Genomic DNA, 15612 nt, shown 5'->3' with positions numbered 1-15612 from the left:
TTTAAAAAGCAAGAAGCAGCACCTTACCTAACGAGGCAGTCTGAAGCCTCCTCTGATCGCACTCACTCCCTGGCAGGGCCGGCCATGGTGGAGTGTGAGGCCCGGGTGAGCGGCTGGAGCATCCCGGCCAGGCTCAGCCTCCTGGCGCTGGGCCGCTGCGGCCAGCCCCCTCCGCTGGGCCTGGCAAAGCATCCCTTTCCCTAACCATTGGGGCAAAAGAGCTACAAAGAAGCAGCCTCTTTGCTAAAAAGGGTTTGAATTTCCCGTCTTTCCCCCCTGCCCTTTCTTGGTCGCAAGTCGAAGCTCCAGATGCAAGTCGAAGCAAAATTTTGCAGCCAAAGCTGGTCGTAACTCGAAATGGTTGTAAGTAGGGATGTATGTAAGTCGATGCACTACTGTACTTGGAGTAGAAATTAAAAGACAAAAGGATGCAGCAATATGCCCATGGGTAAAATGAGAATCTGAGCCCGGAACTACACCTTTGACATAAAATGAGGGAAGAGTGTTTGCTGCAGGTTAACTGCAAAAAGCCATGACCCTTCTGATAATATATGCTCAAATTCAAGTGCTTTTTTTCTTTGTCTGAATCCAGCATGCACACTGGCACTGTGGATATGACCAGAGGCAGACCTACATTTTTGGGGCCCTGAAGCTTAAACTGTTATAGGAGCTCCTTCACAACTAGCAACAAGGTTTGGGTAGGCATTGTTATCTTCTTAAAAAACAATTAAAATGTGGACTGAAATAGCTTCTGGGACCTCTCCGGGATTAGGGATTCTGAAGTTTAAGCTTCAGTAGTTTCATAGCAAATCCATCCCTGTGCATGATACCACGTGATGTCATGCCCTGTCATGCCACTTTTTTATTTTTCAACAAATTGGTTTACATGCATCTTCAAATGTGAAATTTTCATTACAGATTTAAAAAAAAAAGACTTGCATAACTACATTACAAACAGAGGCACAAAAAAGTTAAAAAAATAGAAGACATGATGGCAGGGATGGGCTTATAGGTCAAGGAAGGAACAAGGACATTGGTGAAGAGAGAGTGAGAAAGGAGTGGGTAGACAACTGGTAGGAAAATAATGGTAGTCCTTTACCAGCTAAAACTGGTCTAAAATAAATTAACTGGAACAGAAAATAATTGATTGAACTGCTGTAGGCTAGGCATTGTGTGCGGTTTTCCCTCTAAATTTCAGCCCTGCTGAGCAAGGCTGTGCCCCTTGCCTATGCAACTTTGCCCCTGCAGACAGGGTTCTGTCGTCAGCAGAACCAAAGTGACTGAAAACTATCATTGTCGGTGTACAGGGAAGCCCTGCGTGGAAGGGGGCAGAGTCGCACATGCAGGCACACCTTACATGGACCCTTGGTTGAATGCTATGACAAGAGTTGCTGCATATTCATTCGAGTTTTTCTGGATATTATTGTTTTGGCCTAGAGTTAGAAATGACATTTCAGTTTCCTTGCTTCTAGGACTATAGACTCAATCATAATTCATTATTTTAAACTGAAACTCTGTTTCTTTGGGGAATTTCTATGCTCTTTGAATCATAGGAACAAATAGTTGCCAACATTAGGAAAATACAATGTCTTTATCAAACAAATTAAATTGAGAGAAATGTTTTTTAAAAGTCACCATATAAATGAACAAGATGAGCAGTCAACAGCAACATACGAATTTGAATTCACAATACAAAGCAGACTGATTCTCTCTGCCAATTTTAACTGGATTGAAATACTGTACCCACCAATCACAAAAAGATCTTTCCACCATTTCTTTTCTTTCTATGGGGATGATAACATGGAAAGTGTCATGAACTCATAACCTATTGCTCACCAGATGTGCTGGACTAAAATTTCCATTTCCAGACATTTTTGGATATTGGCTAGAGTGATAGGAATTATAGTCCAATCCCATCTGAACAATGTGAGGTCACAGAAAGTTGGCTTCTGCCATGATAGTTTACAGAGATGTTGCCTTTTGCAGTAACAGACTAACACAACCTTCTTACTTTAAAGGGCTTCCCTCTAGAATTCTGTGGAAAATTAAATGGCAGGACTGTGGCCATTTTAGTCCACATGTGGTTTTACTAGGTTCCTGCCTGTTAAAAAGCATGCATCTACCTTCTAAACCCACTGACTTGAAACTTGCCCCCTTTTACACCAATAGACTCTCTTTTACAGTTTTTTTCTGTGAGGAAAAAAATAGGGATGAAGAAGTCAGTCATACTGAAACAGTTGCATCCAGAGGGAGCATAAGCAGATCAGGACAAACCTCTTTCATACCATAAGATTTCTGTCTTTTATCCTCCTACAGGATATGTCCGGTCATGATATGTGAGGGGAGCAGAAGCTATGAAAGGCTGTCCTCCCTCTTTTGAAAGCTAATTGCTATGGAAAACAAGCCATGACATGTTCATTCAACCAGAAATCCTACTTTAGAGGCAAAAACAATGGGACATAAGGGCAGCCATATTTCCTCCCAGCATCAACTTGGTGGCATCTTGAGTCATGTCTTAAATTTAAATAATACATTTTGATGCATTACAAGAAAGTACTGTGACACTGTGAATTGCTGTTCATAGTGGTTTGGTCAATTGTTTCAGTTGTGATGGTTTACAGAGCTAGAAGCAGCACTTGGGCTCACCCCTCTCTTCTCATGCTGGCTTGAGTGTAAAGATCCAGATTTGCTTTAAATTTATCCATTTCATTGAATATATTGAGTATGGTATAGCAGATGCAGTGACAGACTAGGACTCAGGAAAATCAGAGAGAAAAAGGTTGTTTATTTGTAACTGGTTAAAAAAATCACAGGGAGATTTAGTGGAACTGTGTGATGCAACACAAGAGTTGTGTGGGATACTGAAGCAGAGCTTAATCGCACTGGAGAATGTGTTATTGGAATCTTGTAAGCAACTAATTATAAACCTACTGGTCTTGGATGCAGAAGGGCCTACCGCTGTGTCTCCCTGTCCCGGCCTTTCACCACTTTATTTTAAGAGAGCTAATTCTTCCCGGTACCCTGTTACAGGGAAGCTGCCTATGAAATGTAACCCGGTTATGTGTTCACACAAATAGCTGGCTTGTGCTGACCCGGCATTCCAGGGTAACTGTCGAGGTTTCTGCCTGCTGAGACTGACTTGAGATTCTAGGAACTGTGCTTTCGTTTTAGAGGGAACCTCCGAGGTCGAAGATTAAACTGAACACGTGTGCATTTCTAACTCTTGCAGAGCGCACCCCTCCCCCAGCAACTTGTTTACTCAGAAGTAAATTCTACGAACTGAGTTCCCTACGTCGCTGGGAGCCCAAGCCTTCTCACATGTTTCCTAAGCAGTAATTTGTATCGCGTCCGGCGGATATTCTACTACAACCGAGTAGGGCAGGCTCAAGGTTTCCGAGTTGGTTGGGGGTTGATTTTCGGTGTTTCTCCCTCCCTTTGCGCCAGAACAGAATAGAAGCACTCGCCCGGACTGGCTCGCTGGAGCGGGGCGGGGGGGGGGCTCCCCTCCTCCTCCGGCAGGCTGCTCTGTTCGACCAGAAGCCGGACTGGCTAGAAGCGGCGGCGGCGGCGGCGGCGCAGCGTGATGAAGCGCCGCTACCCCACACTTTCCGAAGGAAGCCCTGCGCTGGCTGGCTGGCTGGCTGGCGGCTGGGCCGGGCCTTCCCAGGAAGGGCAAGGGAAGGGGCCCGGCTGTTCTGACGTGTGCGTCTGGGATTGGCAGCCTCTCCTCCATATAACCGACGGGAAGGTGCCTCGCCGTTTTCCCGGGAGCGCTTCGGGGCTTCTCCAGCAGGGCGAGCTGAGCAGGCACGGGCCGAAGTGAGTGCCACGTACGGGGCATTTGGGCGGGCCGGGATGGGACGGAATGGGGTGTGGGAGTGGGGGTCCTGCCGGGGGAGCGAAGAGGCAGGCGATCGCCGCGGGAATGGAAAATCCGGAGAGAACAGCGGCAGAGCTTGGTGGATGCCCGGGAAGGAAGGAAGGAAGGAAGGAAGGAGAGACGGAAGGAGGGAGGGCAGGGAGCCGATTGCCGACGTGGAGGCAGAGAGGAGGCGCTGGCGCTGGCTGCCCTTCTGTGTCCTCCCCCGTAAAGCTGACTCCTCTCTCCGTCCCGGCCTCGCTTCCCTGCCCTGGAGAGGAGGGCTAATCCGGACGGGGTGCACGCGGAGCGCGCCCTCGCTCGTGCTCGGCGAGGAGAGGAGAGGAGGGGGCGGGGGAACCGAGCGGGCTACGTGTCACCAGCGCGCACCAGCTGGATCTCTACCACCCCCCTCCCCGACTCCGCCGCAAAACTTTGCACCAACTTTTTCCTGGCCAGGTCGTCCTTGCTCCTCCGAGAAACGGGGGAAAGGAGGAGGAAGGCCACGAGCGGTCTAGATTTCCTGACTTTAAGGAGGCAGACAGAGGAAAGCGCCGGCAGGGCACCCGTGAGGACAGGCTTTACTGTGCTCTCTTCTTTCAATCCCCAGTCCTGCTCCAGTTTCAAGCAGGGCCTCAGGCATTCCTAATCCTCTGATTGAGGTGGATGCTGCTGTGAGGAAAAGGGGGAAGCGGCCCTCTTGAGGCCTCGACCCAGGTTTTGGACAGTTTTGGCAGCATAGTTTTGTTGAGAACTCTGTCTTTCTCTCTCCTCCGCCCCCCCCCGTCCCTTCCGTTGTATCAGAGAGACAGAGAGAGAGAGCTAAAATGAGCAAGTGAGCAGAAATGGTAGATCCTGTGCTGTGGTAAGGTAGGAAGAACTGGGGTCCTGTGGTGCTGCCCAGAGAGGAGCGCAGGAGCTACAGCCTTTGCCTACTTGCCATTTCCTTGAGAGCTGGCTTGGGTCTCAGAGGGTAAGCTTTAGTAAATGATTGGGCAAATCTAGCCTCATCTTCAAGTATGTCCACTTGCCTTCCTCCTCTGGCCAGCACAGCAGTGAACATTTAAGCCCTGTGACATTAGTTACTTTTATTGCCTCTCCCAGAAAGAGATCAAAAACAGTTTGTGCTTCTTTATTTGAATGTCCCTGATAGTCCTAACCCTGGGCTATGGGGTCTGGTCACCACACTGTGCATGGCAGTGGCCTCTACCAGAATTGACAACTAGTCAGGTTCTTAGAAATGTTGAAATTACAAGATGGACGGCATAGGCAGCTGGTGCCTGGAATGGAGGAGTAGCTCCTAATTTTGGAAAAAAAAAAAAAGAGTCCCTATTTGGTCCAGAAGCCACCCTGATGGTTGGAGAATCCCCTTGGGAGTTTGCAGGTATCTCCTCCAGCTTCAAAGTGGAGAGGTAGGTGGTGGTGTGGTGTTGTTTGGCAGCTGCACAGCCAACGTGTCAAAGAGCATATTGGCCTTGTGAGTGCCTAAGCAGCATTCTTGGTGCCAAACAGGAAAAAGGTGCTCACACTGCCTTAAAGTAGGGGAGCTCAGCTGGCATCCGTGGCTAATCAAACTTTGTTTAGGAGAAGAGGGGTAGGGGAGTACTTAAGTGTTGCTGTGAAGGCACCTGGGGATCGTCAGGCAGCAGTACAAGTCCCTCCTGGGGGTGGGGAGCCAATAGTGGGGGGGGGGGCAGGGCTGTCAGTTACAGTGTTTAGCTTGGCTCCCAAGGCTGGCCACAGCAAATGTGGGCCTTTCTCCAGTCCCAACCCTTGTCCCTTCCAGTGTGAGCTGAACAAGAAAGAGTGACATGGCACCTGCTTGGGGAGGAGCTGGTGCCTGTGTTCCACCTCTGACCCAGCAGCCAAATATTTTCTGCAGCGCTGTGTGTCAGGCAAGCAGGCAGAGGGTGTAGGTCATGTGTACTTTCGTTGAATGTTGTTCTAGGCCCCAGTTCTCCTTGCTGACCCTCGTCAGGTTGTACATACAGTACTCTCGGGGCAGTTCCAGTGGCCATGTTCACATCTCTGCCATGCCACCAGGGAAGCAGGGAGGAAAGATAAAGAGCAAATGGACAGAGTCTACCCTCTCATGCTCTGGGCAGAGCGGACAGCCCAGTCTTTACTGTTGCACCTCTCAGAGTGAGAGGACGGAGGCTTTTTTTCTGTGATAGCACCCATTCATCTGTTCTAGGGGTCTGCAGACAGCAACCTTCCCCTGCAACAGCTGGCGAGGGTCGGGATGGATGACCCTTTCTGAGATATGGACTGAGGAGCTAGGAAAAATACCATCTGAATTTCATACACCTTTACCTCATTTTATATGAGCTTCTATACCCGTTGGCAACCTCCAGATCCCACATAAACAGTACTGTATTGCCCTGTAGTGGACAAACTGTAACTTTTCTGGGGTGCCTGCTGCTCTTATGTTTATATGGGCATTCATCCAAATATTAGTTCAGCTTGCTCTGCTGAAGCCAAGCGTTTTGAATCATTCAAAGCACATGTGCCTATAGAGTTCATGCATTACATAGCTTTAGCACTTAGAATCAATTAATTTGAAAGTAGTAATGAAACAATAATGAATACTGATTTTTCCTGTAGAAACCATGGCAACCCTATCCAAATTTTCTATTATATTCCCATATATATGTGTGACAAATCTGTCTTCCATATGCCTCTGTGGTATGTATACAGCTTTTGTTTTGTCTAGCTCATCCAGCTTCCCTGTTTCCTCTTATATTAAACTAAACTCTTCCAACTTTTTCCCAGTCCAGATGTAGTATGACTTGTATCTCAAATGTGCTGGTTACAGAACTGCCTGCCTTTTGGATCTGTGCTATATGACGAAGTGGTTGAGAGCTATTAAAAATAGTTGATTAGCTTTTTCAGTAACAAATTGAAAATCAGGACACAATATTCTGTTAATAAATATACCTTTCTTAGCCGGTCAACATATTTCATAGTCTGGCAAACCTGTATTTATGTTTTCGTGGAGTAAAGCATGTAGCAACAATCAAACGAAGTCTGCTCTCCTTGTGTTATTTCTGTAGCACTCCTCAGTATATAGGAAGTTTTGTACTGTAATTTTTAATTCCTCTTGGACAGTTACTAGCCCTTTAAGATTATCCTTTCCCCTCCCCCTATAAAGCAATGAATGATCGCTGGTGCAGGCAGTGCTGAGGTGGCATTTGTGAAAATTACATTCAGCTCTGTGCTGACACTGATACTCTGCAAGACACTTCTGAAGTTCCCCCTACAACAAAATGATTGGAAGATGCGCCTGCACACTCCTATGAATGTGCACTGGTTGACTTTTGTTTTTAAAATAATTCTGTAAATGTATAATACATGTATAGTTTTGTGTGTGTGTGTCTGTCTGTCTGTGTGTGTGTGCGCACACACGTACAGCACTGTGTTAATATATGTTCTTGTGACATGACTGTTCTTTACATTTTAGTGTTCACACCATAATAATAAAGACAAAGGGTATAGTTCCATTAAAGAGTATGTACCTTGACTTATAGCATGTAATTGACTAAAATTGGTCTTTGGTAGAGTAATTATTTGGGTGCACAGTCTTGAATGAATTCATTTTCATTTCTTGACTAAATTTTGACTAATTTGTTGGAGGGGCAAGTTCATCATGAATGCTCTCAAGTTTGTATATCCACTGTGTTATATTAAATGTTCTTTTTCTAGAAATGAGCAGTCAACATGTGTAGTAATTAACTGATTAACTTTTCTAATTGTATAACTCATTTTTCAAATTAATATAGTCTACCAGCATTGTGAGAGCATACCATTTCCGTGGAAAATGTTTATCATTTATTGGTGAGCCATGACCAGAAATTCCATTGATTTGTACTAATTATCATCCCCCCCCCCGGCTTTCAGTATTTGTTTGGAACCATTGGTTATAACAAATATTCTTACTGGGATAATTTACAATAAGTGCCTCACTTGGCCTGCAACCTTACACACATTTATCTGGGAATGAACTTGTACTCAATGTGGCTTCAGAGCGGGCACATGCAGGGTTGCACTGTTAACATTAATTGCATTTTTCAACAGTTTGCATGCTGGCATTGTGCAGAGCAGCTGGTCCACATTGTTGACATTATTTCATCTGAGTTAAATTCCACAACTGAAAAAAAATACTTGTGTGTGTGTGTTAATTATCAGTTTCTTCACTCTGTATAAGTGAAGTTTTCACCTTCAGATCACCTGTTGTAAGCTTTTTCCTTTTATGACAGCTTTCTTGAGAGGAAATAATTTGTGATGCATTGAACTCTATGAATGGTTAATAATGCAAATGTTGAAAAGGGGTAGGGGCAGCAGTTATTTTGTTAATATATTAAAAAGATTCAGCCTAATCCAATATGCATTTAGGCACTATTAGGACATTGAGATTAGCATTGAGTTGGTGTGTAGCCATGTTGGTATTTGGGACTGGCAAAAGTTCAGACAGAATGAAAGGGAGAGTTTTGGAAACATTAGGTTTTGAAGTAGTAGTACCATGTTTGCCCGAAAATAAGACAGCGTCTTATGTTAATTTTTGATTTTAAAAAAGCATTACGGCTTATTTCCAGGGGATGTTTTATTTTACAGTCATGTCATCTGGTTGTTGCACAATGCTGCACAATGGTGGAGGGTGGGGTTTCACTAAACTAGTGCTAATTTTTGGGGTAGGGCTTATATTATGAGCATCCCGAAAAATTCTACTAGGGCTTATTTTCAGGTTAGATCTTATTTTGGGGAAAACAGGGTAATAGACAAGCTATCGAGGTCATAGTTCATACTGTAAAAATTGATTAATAGCTCTATGAAATGGGGGCAGATATTCTCCAAGATTTGCTATCTTGCATTTGAAACATTAATATTGCAGTGCAAACTGCCATATTAATGAAGGGACAGAATTCCACAGTGAAATGCTGGCCTTCAATGAGAAACCTGATAGATGGAATGTCCTTATCTAATGATTTTTGTTTTTCTAATATTGTAGGAGTCTGTGTTGAAAATGAATGTATAAAATATAGCTATACAACCCAGACTACTCCAAATTTGAGCAAATAATGTTAAAATATCTTCTAACTTTCAACAATTCCGTGGTTGTACGGTATTTTTAAAATACCTGCAGTATACTTTAGTTTGAGAGATGACCAGATTTTCTCAGCTTAAAAATATAAAGCAAAATAGCATGTTATGTATGGCACAGCTGTAAACTAGCTGCCCCTTTTCTCCCCCTACTTTCAGAACAATAGAACTCAACACCCTGGCCTGCTACCGTCAACAAATACCTAGTTTGGGTTGTGAATTGTTGACTAGGACCTGCTCTGAAGTGGGTGCCCACCAGTAGCTCACTGCCACTGTTTCTTCCTTATATTCCTCTTGTTTTGCTCCTGGACTGGCAACTTGGAGGTCCATTTTTGCTCCTTAGGACAACCAGTTTGGTGCTGGTATTGCCATTTTTGGCCTTAACCTAACGTTCCGAAAAGCTACTCCCTACTGCTTCTACCTTTCAGGTCATTTCTGTACTTTCCCTAGCCCTTGCCTGACTAATCTTGCTCAAGACTTTGGAAGATGTCTGCCTTGTTTTCTCAGCCTCTCTTCTTCCTTTGGACCAGTATGGAGCCAAGACCAAGAGACTTATATTCATTTTCTAAAACATTTTGATTCATAGTAGAACATCATATACATTGTTTCTAGGGTGGGCAGGCAAGTGCAGGTTTGAAGTCAGGGTGAAAGCAAAGGAGCACTCTTCCAACAGAGATGCAATCAGCTTTCATTACAGCTAACCAGCCAGGACAATAAGAAACACCTGTCTTGAATGTATATCATCTTTATTTTGTCTTGTAGAGATCCAACTATACCTACTTGTCTATCCACTTTTGCTTATGTACATTTTGATGCTCATGGTACAGTGGTGTCTCGACTTACGACTGTCCCTACTTACGACCATTTCGAATTACGACCAAGGTCGGCCGCAAAATTTTGCTTCAACTTGCGGACACAGCTTCCAGTTACAAACACAAAAAGACTAGGAAAAAAGGTGGGGAATTCAAATTGCTAACTGTAGGTGGCGACAAGGCTGCTTCTTTGTAGCTCTTTCGTCCCAGCAGTTAGAGTGTTTATTTTTTAATTTTTTTTAAAGCCCCAGCACCTTCTGACCGGGCTTGCTGTGTGCTCCCCCCCCCCCCGGCCAAATGGATTAATCACATTCCAATGTATTTCAATGGGAAATGGTATTTCAACATGACCATTTCAAGTTACATCCATCTTCTGGAACGGATTATGGTCGTAAGTCAGGTCACCACTGTACATTAGACAATAATGTCAGCAAAAAGACAGGTTTTGCCGTGAAGTGCTGACGATCTAAATTGAACTTTAACACATAGCTTTTATCTTAAATGTGTTCATGAGTTTTACTCTGATCATTCTGAAGATATATGTTCGTTTCAGATATGTTAGTTTCTGCAAAGTAATGATGAACACATCTAAAGGCTATCCAGAATGGAGATTTATTCAAAACGGTAAACAAAAAGTGTCTTCTCAGGTGACCCGGGGGGGGGGAAGAGGGCCACATATAATTTCTAACACATTGTTAGTGTGTTTGAAGTAATATGCTAGTACTTGGATGGAAGAAAACTGGGACCTCAAAATAGGGTTAGGAAGGAATCTTGCTTGACCCTGGGGAGCTGCTGCTAGATTGGGCTAGATGAGTTGGCTTTGTATAAGGCAGCTTCTTTTATTGGAGTAGAAGTAGTAGAAATAATAATAATAATAATGGCAGTCAATGTTTTTGACAATTTTGATTGTCCATAGTAGTACTACTAGTAGTAGTAGTAGTAATAATAAAAAGCAGTATGTATTAAGATTTAAAAGTAGAGTAAGAGAGGATGAGGAGATTAAAATGTGCCACAGTCGTTTTGACTAATCCAGTATCCAGTTTGTTATAAATCTTACAATTTTGTTTTAAATTGATATTCAAGACATTGTTGTCGAAGAAACAATCCTGTGTACCATCCTGAGAACATTACAGTTAAAGCACTTGGTGCTTACTGCTTCACTGGTATCTTCCTGACCTTTTGATTTCATTCTCCCATCTCATTGATCAGATAACAAATTTGTCCTCAAACTCAGTAGAATAACCAGAGCCAAACCTTATCTTCCAAGCTAGAAATCCAGTAGAATTTTGCTTAAAATGCTATTAGCAACCCCGTTCCATAGTAGTGTGTTTTATATTGCAGCTTAAATGAGCTTAATGTAAAGCTGTTTGGGAAGTTGCTCTGGCATCGTTTGGTTTTGTGAAAAACCAGTAATCAGAGATTGAGAGTTTTTGTTTTGTTTGAGTTTATGATAAACAGCAGGACTTTGAAATGTGTGTTTGTATTGTTTCAGCCTTTCTGTAGTGCATTTAATTATATATAATAGTCCTTGTTAACAGAACACTAACCATTTAAATTAAAATAGATTAAGATGATACATGATGTTTCCTTGCTCTTTGGCAATATGGATTAATTCTATTTGGCAATATAGATTCTAGCAAATCTTAACTGTGGCTGGAAATGTGCATGCACACATACTTTTGTGTTTAGAACCCATATCATTGCTGTACTAATAACAGTACTTTTAAAGCTCTGTATATGATTCATCTGTTTTCACCACTCAAAATTTTCCATTCCTGTCTCTTAGATGTTGTGAATATGCAAGTTTCTCTTAGCTGCTCCCCCCAACCCCTCATTTTCAAATGGCTAGGCATGCATAAATCTCTTATTTCTTCTAGGCCCTGATTTTTTTAACAGTCTATTACCCTGTTCTGCAGCCTTGGAAGCTTGTCTTCAGTGTGTTTTCTTATACTCTTGTTCTTGAGCTTTCTTCTGCCTTATATTTTTAGTGGTGTGGAATTAGCTTTAGTAATATGGCAAAGTAAATACAAAGTAGATACAGTATAAGAACTGCCAGCAATGAATGCTCCAAATTCAATGCATTTTCCTGACTTCAAGTACTGTAGTTCAAACCCCCTTACATTTTTTTCTATCCAACACCTGTATCCACTGGTTATGGGAGTCTCTCTCCTCAGTTCCAAGTCAAAGTAAGGAAAGTCATATACATGTTAAATTTCTGCTCTCATTTGCTGTGAATTTGACAAGGAATTAATCCCCCCAAGATATTTCAACACAAATGCTGTTGAAACTGATAGAGGCAATTCAGAATCATTACTACCTGTTTCTTTTGTTGCAGCTTACAAGGAGGAATATTGTGGTGGATTTTGCACTAAAAATGTTTATTTCTTTCTGTAGGTGTGATCCTAGTTTTCCTTGTGTAAAATCCAAAATCAGGTTGGCAATATTTTATCAGTCCACTCTTACAAACATCTTGGAAAGGAAACTTGTTTGTGAGATTTTTTGGTTTAATAAAGATGCAATTTCCATTTGTTTTGAATAAAAGAATCAGTGGGTGTGGTACATTGTCTTAAGCCTCTCTAATTCTAGATATCCGACCATCACCAGTTGATATAAACTTGGCTTCACAAAATAATCTTAATTGCCAATCTTTCATGTTCTTCTCTTTCTTATGGCTAGTTTTAAACATTCAGGCACTCTTCCATACCTTTTAATAGCCTATGTCCAAGTGGTAGTTAGCTTCTATCTCACCCTTTCGTAATCTTAAATCCTCTAGATGTGTTAAACTGCAATTCTCATGATCTCCAGTAAGCATGGCCATTGAATGTGTTGTCTAGAAAAGACGAGAGAGTTCAACACATCTGGCAGACACAAAATCAGGGAAGATCAGTTACTACACTGTAAGTGTAGGGAGAAATCATTTTGGTATTCTATGATCCACTAAATATTTTCTTTAAATATTCTAAAAATATCTTGTAAATAAAAAGAAAATTTATCAAATCTTATCAAAAGAGAAAGTGGTGTGTATGTAGGAGGATTAGAAATTGCAATATTTGATTAGGGAATAGAAGGGAATTTTTAAAGCTATTTCCAATCACATTCAGTAACTATAATTGACAGTGTCCAGTGATTTTGTTCACCCTAACTATAGAAAAAGAAATTATTTTGGAAGATAAGTCTTGCCCTGGAGAAGGTATCTTTCTCTCCAAAATACAAAAGCAAACAAGACACAGAGCCACAGGTTGCATACTCATGTTGCAGAAGGTGGGTTGAATGGGTGACTTAAGAGGTGATTGAGGCCATTTATTGTTTACTTTTTCACAGTGTCACTTGGGGATTTTGAAGTGAAGAAATATTTGACATGCTGTGCTAATAAAGATAAACGTTGGTGCAACTCAGAATCTCTACTAGACGGAGGACGAATAAAAAAAGTATTGCGATATTTGTGAGAAATCTGATTTGTTAAATATTCATCCCTTCATATTGTCATTTCCAGAGATCCTGACGAATACGAAGGGATGAATATTTCTCCATTTTTATTCAAACCCCCCCCCCCCCCCGAAAGACAGTGAAGGCTAGCCTTTCATCTCTTCCTACGGCTTTCCTATTCTGCCTACAAGCCTGCTGATTAGTGGGCCGATAGGAAGCCACCCACCCCCACAGCCTATCCCTGCCCCCTTTCTCTCCCTACCTTAGCTGCTGCCACCATCCAGCACCGCCACCACGGTCTCCAGCTGGCCTCTGCGGCCACGGTCTGCAGTAAGGGACACTGCCCTTTGCAAAGATGGCTGCTGCAGCTTCATTTAGGGTATTGAAGCTGCAGCCTCCATCTTTGCAAAGGGCAACCTGGATTCCTTAGACCAGTGGTCCTCAACCTTGGACCTCCAGATGTTCTTGGACTTCAACTCCCAGAAATCCTGGCCAGCAGAGGTGGTAGTGAAGGCTTCTGGGAGTTGTAGTCCAAGAACATCTGGAGGCCCAAGGTTGGGGACCACTGCCTTAGACCCAGACTGCCCTTGAAGATGAAGGCTGCTGCTTCCCTACTCTAGATGAAGCCACAGCCACCATCTTTGCAAAGGGCAGATAGTGTCCCTTACTGCAGGCCATGGCTGTGGAGGCCAGCTGGAGACTGCGGCGGTGATTACAGTGGGGGCGGGGTCAGGGGGGCAGGTTTTTTCTGTCTACCCCCCACGAATCAATGAATACATTCATGCTTCGTCAGTTCATGGGGGGAGCTTCATGATTTGTCAACTTTGACGGATCATGAAGCAGGACAAAATGGTGAGTCGTCCCCATCTCTAATATCTATTATCAGAAATTGCCAATTTTAGAGCATGACCAAAATCAATATAAATGAAGTGTTTAAACTTTTTTTAAAAAAATTAATGAACATTTGAATGATTTTTAAAAATTGAATGAAATTTTAATAAATTGTTTTCTAAAATAACTTTTAAGAATAAAATAGATCTGAACGGAATACAATAATGGTAAAACGGCTTCTGTGTTTACTTAAAAGTACAGTATCAAGATTCCTGAATTAATGTGTGCTTATCACTACCTTTTGGTAGTGGTGGGTTTTTTTTGGCCAAGCTGTTATGTATTATCATAGGTATGCTACTGTATCTCCATGTGGGTCATGCTGTGTTTCTGCTTCTCCAAGGCCTTCAGCATTTCAATGTGTTCATTTCCAAGTCAGAAATATTGTTCCTCTCGGTAGTCATCATGGCAGGAATCTAATGGCCTACCTCCATGAAGCAAAGCTGCTTTGGCAAGTAGAAGGGGATAATCCTCCCTCCCAAGCGCATCCTGAAATTCTCTTCGGGAGAATCTTGTAGAACAGATTTTCAGTGCTACAGAGGACTGTAGATCTCACACTACGGGTCAAAGTATTTATTTTGTTTATTTTTATTTATACCCCTCACCATCTGGCAACCAGGCCACTCTGGGCGGCTAACAACAATATAAGGAACAATATTAAAACACAGTAAAAATAAATTAATACATAACCAAATAGGGTAAATTAAAACAGATGGCAATGAAGGTGTTAAAAGGGTGATGGAGATAATGCAAAAAGGATGGTAAAAGGGAGGCCGAGATCTTAATGCTCTGGGAAAGCCTGGCAGAAGAGCCTGGTCTTCAATACTTGTTTGAAACCCTCCAGCAAGGGTGCCAGGCGGATCTCAATGGGCAGGTTGTTCCATAGGCGGGGGGGTGACCGCCGAGAAGGCCCAGCTTCTTGTTCTTTCCCTCCAGGCCTCCTTCATGGTCAAGGCGCTCAACCACCCTGCCTGTGAAGAATGGATATTATGGACAGATCTGGCTGGGAGCAAGCATTCTGATAGGTACCGAGGTCCTAAATTGTTTAGGGCTTTAAACGTTATCGTCATAACCTTGGAAGTTGATGCAGAAACGAACTGATAGCCAATGAAGGGTGGCCAGAGTGGGGGAGATGTGCTGAAATTTCTTCACCCCAGTTATTAATCTGGCCACTGAATTCTGAACCAGTTGAAGTCTCTGCATCAGTCTCAAGGGTAGTCTCATGTAGAGAGCACTGCAGAAGTCTATTCTTGAGATTACGAGGGCATGTATTAGTGTTGTGAGTGCCCCCACATCTAAATAGGGATGCAGTTGGGCAATCCTCTGAAGATGGAAATAGGCTGCCTGGACCACAGATGCCTCCTGGGTTTCCATGGTGAGATCCAGGTCTAGGCAGATGCCCAAGCTGTGAACCTCTGGGTCCATATTTTCACCTAACAGTAAATCCCAGAGTCGCTCAGAAGCTGTCCCTTGCTTTTGGAGAGAAATGAATAAAGCCCAATGCTGGGTACCCCTGTTTAGAGGTTTACT

The 15612-nt window shown here is 43.1% G+C and overlaps 1 protein-coding gene across 4 annotated transcripts in view; it reads left to right on the top strand.

Moving 5' to 3' along the window:
• HDLBP (high density lipoprotein binding protein) overlaps positions 1-15612 on the top strand; it is a 66041-nt gene that overhangs the window by 6292 nt on the left and 44137 nt on the right. Inside the window, exon 1 of one of the 4 annotated variants that reach the window (XM_072995899.2) lies at positions 3684-3819. The exons of 2 other annotated variants lie outside the window; for them this stretch is intronic. The gene's annotated coding sequence lies outside the window, so the exon portion shown is untranslated. Of the gene's footprint in view, positions 1-3683; positions 3820-15612 lie in introns of those variants that run through there. One more of the 4 variants, XM_072995901.2, reaches the window with a different exon arrangement.

Source organism: Pogona vitticeps, chromosome 3, assembly GCF_051106095.1.
Source record: "Pogona vitticeps strain Pit_001003342236 chromosome 3, PviZW2.1, whole genome shotgun sequence".
Taxonomy (NCBI): Eukaryota; Metazoa; Chordata; class Lepidosauria; order Squamata; family Agamidae; genus Pogona; species Pogona vitticeps.
Note: the sequence above shows the minus strand (reverse complement) of the source record. Positions and strands in the feature narration are given on the sequence as shown.